This window comes from Rosa rugosa, chromosome 4 (genome assembly GCF_958449725.1).
Source record: "Rosa rugosa chromosome 4, drRosRugo1.1, whole genome shotgun sequence".
Classification (NCBI taxonomy): Eukaryota; Viridiplantae; Streptophyta; class Magnoliopsida; order Rosales; family Rosaceae; genus Rosa; species Rosa rugosa.
Window position 1 is genome coordinate 13,418,983 of NC_084823.1, and position 8,376 is coordinate 13,427,358.

The 8,376-nt window shown below is 38.9% G+C and overlaps 1 long non-coding RNA gene across 1 annotated transcript; it reads left to right on the plus strand.

Annotated features, from left to right (window-relative positions):
* The first annotated feature begins 312 nt into the window (after window positions 1–312).
* On the plus strand, window positions 313–3,356 carry LOC133707520 (uncharacterized). Its single transcript, XR_009845154.1, has 4 exons — window positions 313–540; window positions 1,668–2,197; window positions 2,499–2,637; window positions 2,726–3,356. It is a non-coding gene; the product is annotated as an uncharacterized LOC133707520 (long non-coding RNA).
* Window positions 3,357–8,376: the final 5,020 nt, after the last annotated feature.

Genomic DNA, 8,376 nt, shown 5'->3' on the forward strand with positions numbered 1-8,376 from the left:
TTTGCATGTGTGAAGGAAGGCTAGTATAATGTATTATAATAATATATGGAAATCACTCCATTTTTTCAGTTGAGGATTTTTTTTCCTTTATTTTAGTCTCAGATTAACTCAACTCACCAAACAACATTTTTAGTATATCATGTATTGGCATTCCTCACTTTAACAAAACATCTCTCCTATTAAGCCCATGGGTTAGGAGTCCAAGTATGCAGCCCAAGTCCATAAGTGGTTAATTATAATTTATCCCACAATTGTGTGGTTGTCTTGCTGTCGAAGACCCCCCTTGAAGACTTGAAGATCTGTTTGCTGTCAGCTTCCCCATCTTAGCATAATTGAACTTGCCTCTTCTTCTCTTTGGGGCTGCCTTGCTGTCAAACACCAAGACCAAGTTTGAAGAAAAGTTCAATTGCAACTTGCAACCTCATCTCAGTTTGCTGCCTTGTTGTCGTGGTTCCCAATCCCATCTCATCTTGCTATCTTGTCCAAGATCAAGCTTCAAACTTGAAGATCAAAAGAAGACCCCTCTTCATCATGGCTCAAGTAAGCTCATACATGGCATCTCTTTCAAAAAGTCAATGGTTTTTCATGGGTTCCCTTCCTATGTCAGTTTTGATTATGGAGCTTGAGTGTTTTGGGTTCTTGAATTGGTTTCCCAATTGAAATTAGGAGCATGGGTTTACATGGGCAATATGAAATTATGGGTATGGGTTTACCTACTCCAATTGAGATTAAGGGTTCTTTGAGTGAACTGTCCCTTCTCTTCTTCCTCTATATATATGGGTTCTCTGTTCCATTTCGGGTATTGAAAATACTTTTGTGTTTCAGTCCCTTTGTTTATAAAGAGTTTATCTCTTTGGTTTTCTGTTTTTCAAAATGTCTTGTTCCATGTTGAAAACAATTTGAAAAACACAAAACCATTCATGCATATTCATCTCTTGCATCCCATGAGTTCAGTTGGGAATTGTAAGCTTCAAAGGTGAAATCTCCAAGTCAAAATTGCTGCGTTCATAGCTTGTGTCATAGTTGAGATTTCTGAGTTGTTCACTTGTGTAAACAATTAGCAAGGAGTGATTACAACAGTCTAGTGAGTTAGTCTAGAAGGATTGCCGCGTCAGTGCAATCCCAGTGTTGTAAACTTGTAATCTGTTTCATTAGTGATTTGGTTTTGGTCTTTCAAGAGTAAAGGCCACGCAGATGTTTTCCCTTGATAGAGTTTTACTGCGTCAACAAAACATGTGTTCTTTATTGTTTTAGTTGGTTTGTTGAATTTACAATACTTTCTGTTCAATATCAGTTCTCAGGATTGATCACCCTGTTGCAATCCCTGAGAAAGTTTTTTGAACGAAAAAAATTGGTTGTGAGCCTATTCACCCCCCCTCTAGGCTCCTTCTAGGATCTACAACATTGAAATTGAAATGAAGATACATCTACATATCATCCATGCCACCACAATCAGCGCTACACTACTTGAATGAAAGGAGACCACCACCTGTACTACTTTAATGAAAAGACACCACTTGCCTATTATTTGCACGAATAGTTTGACTGGATTTGGCCTTGACAATTTGTGCTCTATACAAACTTGGTAGAAGACCCATAATAGCCTCACAGGCATTCTACATTTATATGTGAGATTTTGATCTCTAGCTCTTGTGTTTGTGTTTCAGCTTCCAATATGGCCGAGGCACTCATCAACCTGCTTCTGGAACAATTGGCTGCAGTTGCTTTTGACCACACAAAGGGAGCTGCGACACTGGTTTTGAAAGCTGAGAGAGGTAAAAAAGTTCAGCAGCAATCTCAAAGCAATTCAAGCGGTGCTCGATTGAGGATGCTGAGAAGGAGCAAGTGGAGAAGGCTAGCGTGAGGAACTGGTTGGATCGACTGAAAGATGTCTCTTATGAGATGGTTGACGTGCTAGATGAGTGGAACACTGCAATTCTGAAACAAACAAACAAAAAGGGCAAAAGGAGTCATTTTTGGGAATAATGAACACTCAAACATCATCATCCTCTGATTTATTCCCAAAATTGAAACAACTATGCCATGCATGCCTTGTTTCCTTCACAATTCAGTACTGCCCTAAGCTGATGAACCTGCCATTCTTCCTGAAAAACACACCGGTCAGTAGAATTTACATCACCAAATGTCGGCGGAGTATTATAATACCTGATCCGGTAATACCAAATGTTTTTGAGAGGTAATTTTGCTCTTGTTTACTCGCTTAGTAATTCTTTCATTAGATTTCTTTCTTTCTTTTCTTTTTGGCATCTTCAAATAATCACTAGCTAGGCTGCATATGCATGCATGATATATCCGTTACTTTTCGAAATATCATTTCTGAAGCCTCCATTAATTTTGTATAAAAAGGAGATCGTTGTCCTGTAATTATGTATACTAATTCTATGAACGTACTGATTCGGCTTTCTCTGTTGCATGACAGATTTCTCGAGTAGAAATATTGATTATGTTCTAATTGACGGACTCTCTTGGTTTCTCAGTAGGGTTGAAACAGAGATACAAATAAACTCACAGAGTGATGAGGAGATAACCATGATCACCTGAAACTGTAAAGCTTAAAGGCTACTACTGTAAATATTTGATTGAGAGGGAATTGAGTTCCTCTTCCACTGAAAGCAGGTAACTATTTGCTATTTCTTACAAATCATTATAGTTTTACTTCCGGCTGTTTTCGCAAATAATTTGTGAGTCACTTTTGGGGCTTTAGCTGCAGGTCTTAGGAGACATGGCAAGAGTTACAGATTAAGATGATGCCCAAAACCATCTCAAGTCTAACATGAAACATGGAAAGTTTTCTTAGTTGGAGATGTGGCAAGAGTTACAAATTCAGATGTAACCTCTTTGCTAGCATTAGAATTTGGAAGCAGGTACCCTGAAATTTTCTTCCACATTTTCTTTCTACTATAAAAACTAGTAAAATTCATTAAAGAACATAAAACCCCAAAAGAATCATCATTTTTTCTCTTTCTGGCAAAATAGTGTGATTAGACAAAAAAATTACATGTACAAGATGTATTAGCCTAGGAAGACATACTCGATATGTTAGGTTCATTGCATTCATGCCGGGTTTATATTTTTTGAGCTTCTTGCATCAGTCATACTTCTTCTTACGGATCTTGTGATGACATAAACCAGAGTGCAAACAGTCAATTACAGATCCTCAATTCCTTGGAAGGACTGATAATGATGTCATAACAATAGAACACTAAGCTGAAGAAGAAGCACAGTATGAGCAGAGTTTCTGATGCGGGAAGCGTGAACACGATAGTAAGAGACTCCGTCAAGCGTCGAAAGTCATATGAGATGAGCTAGAATCCACTAGCAATTACGGGCACAGCCGTAAGAAACATAGAGAAACTTCTCTAATATTTGGTTTTTTATTGATAACTTCAATGAAAATTACAATCTAAGAGGTGCTTTATATAGAGCACATAGCATAAACCTAATACAACTAGAAAACAAAAAGAACAATTTATTATAGACTAAAACTAGGAAACCTAATTAAATAAAAATCAGAAATAGAATCCTAGATACTAAAGAATATTACGCAAATATGTAATTGGAATCCCAACCAAGATTTTGCTCGAGAATCCCGATATATCCAAAATAGTAATTTATGATTAATTTCATCATTAAGAAGCCTATTTGAATACCAATTTTCAATATTCAAATCATTCTTCTTAATGTAGAGACGCTTCTTTCTTTTCGAGATTCTTTGTTGAAATTGGCTAAAATCTCGTCCTACATCAGTCTCCTCCACTTGAAAAGAACTCGACCTCGAGTTCCTCTTGAATGCAGCTCGATCATTAGTAGGAATAAAACATGATAAGCCATCAACTTCAATATTCTCGAAATTAAAAGGTATCACCATGAATCCAATACCGTAGACAAGTTTAGAATAAGCATCTTGAAACTTAAGCTCCTCCACTTGAAAAGGAATGGCCATTGACTTCTCTTTGGGTTGGTCTTGAACACTATTAAGCATGCATGACATGGATATCGATGTGATGAATGAATCAGCTTCCTTGTCTTTAATAAGTTTCTCTTCAATCTTCAAAGTGGCTTCTTCATGTTTCTTTTCACACATCTCAGGATGGTCATTCTTGATGTTCTTCCTTCTAGGCTTGATTTTAATTTTGTGCGCATCCCACCTAAATAAATATGTGTTGTCCTTGCAATAACCACCATTGACACTTTCATGCCATGGTCTTCCAAAAAGCACATTAGTGTCGTCCATGTCAATCACATGACAAGTAATCTCTTCTTTATAAAATTTTCCCATAGAGACAGGAACTTTACAAACCTCTGTTACTTGTGCATATTCATCCTCCCCAAATGGAATCCAGTATGGATCACTCAGCTTCACTGTCAGTAATTGAAAATAATCCCCAACTTTGTTTACAAAGTTCTCTCGTAGACCACTGTCAATTATTACCGAGCATACCTTGTCGTTGATGATACATGTAGTTCGGAAGTCGTCGTAATCCGGCGTTGTGAATATCCAACGTTCCATGTTTTTTTTTTTTTTTTTTTTGATTGATGAGGTTGTCCTAGGGCGAATCCCTTGGCATGTTCCTCTTCAATGAAACTTTCTTTGATAGATACTCTACGACCAGCGTCGTTGAGGTTGGCGGTAGTGAACTTCTCCCTTGGACCGTCGTCTGCTAAGGAGCGGGCGATACCCGCTCTGATACCAAATGATGCGGGAAGCGTGAACACGATAGTAAGAGACTCCGTCAAGCGTCGAAAGTCATATGATGAGCTAGAATCTACTAGCAATTACGGGCACAGCCGTAAGAAACATAGCGAAACTTCTCTAATATTTGGTTTTTTATTGATAACTTCAATGAAAATTACAATCTAAGAGGTGCTTTATATAGAGCACATAGCATAAACCTAATACAACTAGAAAACAAAAAGAACAATTTATTATAGACTAAAACTAGGAAACCTAATTAAATAAAAATCAGAAATAGAATTCTAGATACTAAAGAATATTACGCAAATATGTAATTGGAATCCCAACCAAGATTTTGCTCGAGAATCCCGATATATCCAAAATAGTAATTTATGATTAATTTCATCATTAAAAAGTCTATTTGAATACCAATTTTCAATATTCAAATCATTCTTCTTAATGTAGAGACGCTTCTTTCTTTTCGAGATTCTTTGTTGAAATTGGCTAAAATCTCGTCCTACATCAGTTTCTCATCATTCAGTCATCATATCATCTCTTCTTCGTCAACCTTCAATCCAGCTCAAGCTATGGCTTTACATTTCTGGTCCTATTTGTTAAAGTTACAAGCAAATTGAAAGCTGTTTAATTATAACATGTACAAAACTATTGATAGTTATTTGTTAATTCACACGTTTTAAAAAAATTTGGAACTCAGAAAGGAACTTTCTGTACCGAAGGTCATGCATGCTCCAAGTCTTTTGCAATGCTCTAGATACTATAAGTTTCTGTATTTGAGACTATGAGCAGCTTATGTTAAATGAGAATCAAACTATATTGATCTGTAGAGATAATTTTTTGCAGAAGATGTTGCAAGAGCACCCTTTTGGCAGGTCAGACCTCAGAGTAGCAGTGGATCAGCAGAATATGACACTCAGGTATCTTTATGGTATGCAGAAGTTTTATGGTATGCAAAAGTCTGTAAATGCCTTTAACTACGTACTATGAAATTCATATTCTTGTAATCCATTACAAACTAATTCTTCAGCTATGAATCTGATATAGATCAAAATTGTAGATGCATGGAGACTCCGAAATTGCAACAGAGTTGTCAAGCTTGTGATTAATCACTAATGAGATCATGTACTAAGAACCGTAAGCTAGATATACCAATGTATCACCATGCAAGGTTTATAAGTGTTGTGATGTGGCTGAAAGGTTGGCGTTTAGCTTGCAGGAAATTTTTATATGGTGTCAACATTACTTATTTAAGATATTCTGTGCTTTCCTTATCAATTTAATCAAGTCTTAAAACTTTGTTTGGGTGGAGAGCGACTGCAGGTTGCGTGTTAAGTTGCAATTGCTAAAGAAGGCATTTATGTCTTAATCAGTTATTGTTATTTGAAGAGCAATTATTGTCAAATGTCCTGTATTCATGCAATTTACTTTAGATTATTATGCGCAATGTAACTCCATGACAACATTGATTTTCAAGGCACACATTCTGAATTTTGTGTTGGAGATTTTACATTTCAACTGGTTCCTACAACACTGCATCTTTAATTATTTGTATGTGTGATAAGACAGTTCGACGTTTTTGAAGAATTCAGCGTCTCTCACATCTTGTTAAATTGGAAGGCTGCTATAATCTGTTGCGTGAGCTGTTCCAATTAGGATTAATGTTGATTGAATGATTAACTTGTAATTCTAGATTGATTGATTGATTAGTAATCATAGGTGATTGATTGTAGGGGCCGTGACCACTTACCCAATTTCAGCTTAAAAATTGCCCACTTACTCCACTAAGAGTTTTTTAACCTCATTTACCCAATCTAACACCTATTGACAATATTGCCCTCATTTTAATTTTTAAATTACACTCATATCTCTCTCTCTCTCTCATCCCTCCAATCTGCGCTTTCTCCCTCTCTCATCCTCCGATTCCGATCTGCACGGTCCTCTCTCTCTCTCTGCCATGGCAGCTCCGTCGCCCCACTACCGGCTTCAGGCCAACACCTCCATCAAGTCTCCACCGCCATCAGAGACGATCTCAACCGTCATGGGTCCCACCCCAAGCCAGCCCCAAGATCGGAGCACTGCATCCGGATCCGAATTGAACCTCCGAGCGCCGCCGTCACCCAAACCACTGATCCAACTATCCAACGCCCATTGCCCCAACTCAGCCCCAACGGGGATCCGACTCCAATCCCAGCCAGATTCGACTCCGCTCCCCTTACACAACCACGCCCCGACTACTCCTTCCAACCGAGAAAGACGAACACGACCCGACCCCAGTCTTTCGGCCTGAGATAAGCCAATCACCGGCTAGTTCTCCAACCTAACCGGTCGCATCTTCCGTCGCCCAATCCGGTCACGACCTCCAAACCGCAATCGGGGAAGCACCGGCGAAAAAACCAGCCGGCCTCACACTCCGGTGGGTGCCCAGAGCACTTTTTTTTTTGGTATACTGTGAGCTCCGAGAATGAGGAAGGAAAAAAAAAATTACGTGTACAATTGAACATATTATTGTCAGCCAACCCCCCCCCCCCCACTCTCACCTAGATCTTGATCCTCCCGGATCCAGATCGACGGTGGACGAGTTGGGGGAGGCCATACCAGCTTTGGCTAGTACCCCACTTCTCTTCCTCCCCACTACTCATCTCCTTCATCAAGGTTTTCCAGCTCCTTTCTCACCCTCTGTGGTGTACCTCTGGCGATGTCCAGCGTTGAAGGACTCTGTTCCTCGGTTTTCCTACTGTGTTCTACTCACTGCCAAACAATCCCATACGTTTCCAGGTCAAATTTCAACTACCCACACAACACATCTCCTCTCTCTACCGAGATCCTCCAAGAGGGTTCTTATGGCTGCCATTATAAAGTGCTTGTCACTTACCTTGTCGAGTATGGGTGCTCACGCATGGGTTTTTCACCCCCCATTCTCTATTGTTACTGTTTTGGTTCCTGTTTTGGTTCTCTGTCCTGGATCTTGGATCCATGTCGGCCGCCATGGTTTCTTCTTGGTCCTCTTGGTGGAAAGAATGATGTTTGTGTGAGGGATCGCATCCCTTTGGTTGTTGCTCTCTTGATCTGTATTTTGGTTATTGTTTGGCATCGGTTTATCATGACGAAATTTTTAGGTGTTTTGTTTCAGGCGGCTCCTCGGCACGGCGCAATCTGGACGACAATATCTAGGGTTTCGGTTGTGGGCGGGGCCTCTTATCAGGCTTTTGTTGTAGTTGTAGTTGTTATTGTTATATGAATTAATTTTCTGATCTGGGTCTCTTAGAGCCAAGGGGAAAATTAATTTTCGTTGTAAGTTTTATGTACTTTTCTGTATGGGCATGTCCATGAGACTTCCTTTCACAGCCCACTGGGCTAGCTTGAGGCAGCTTTATTGATCCTCACTTCTCACCAAAAAAAAAAAAGTGACAAAGAAGGAGAGGGCAAAATTGTCCTAAAAATAAATAAAAAGGAATAAAAAAAATACTTAATTGGGTATTAGGGAAATGATCTCTTAGAGTGTTTGGGTAAGTGGGCAATCTCTTAGAGTATTTGGATAAGTGGGGTTAATTAACTCCAAAATTGGGTAAATGATCATTTTCCCTTGATTGTAATCATAGAAATGATTAGGCTAGGTGTTGAATGCTTACCTTTTGTATATGTTTTGTAATCCTATTTAAACC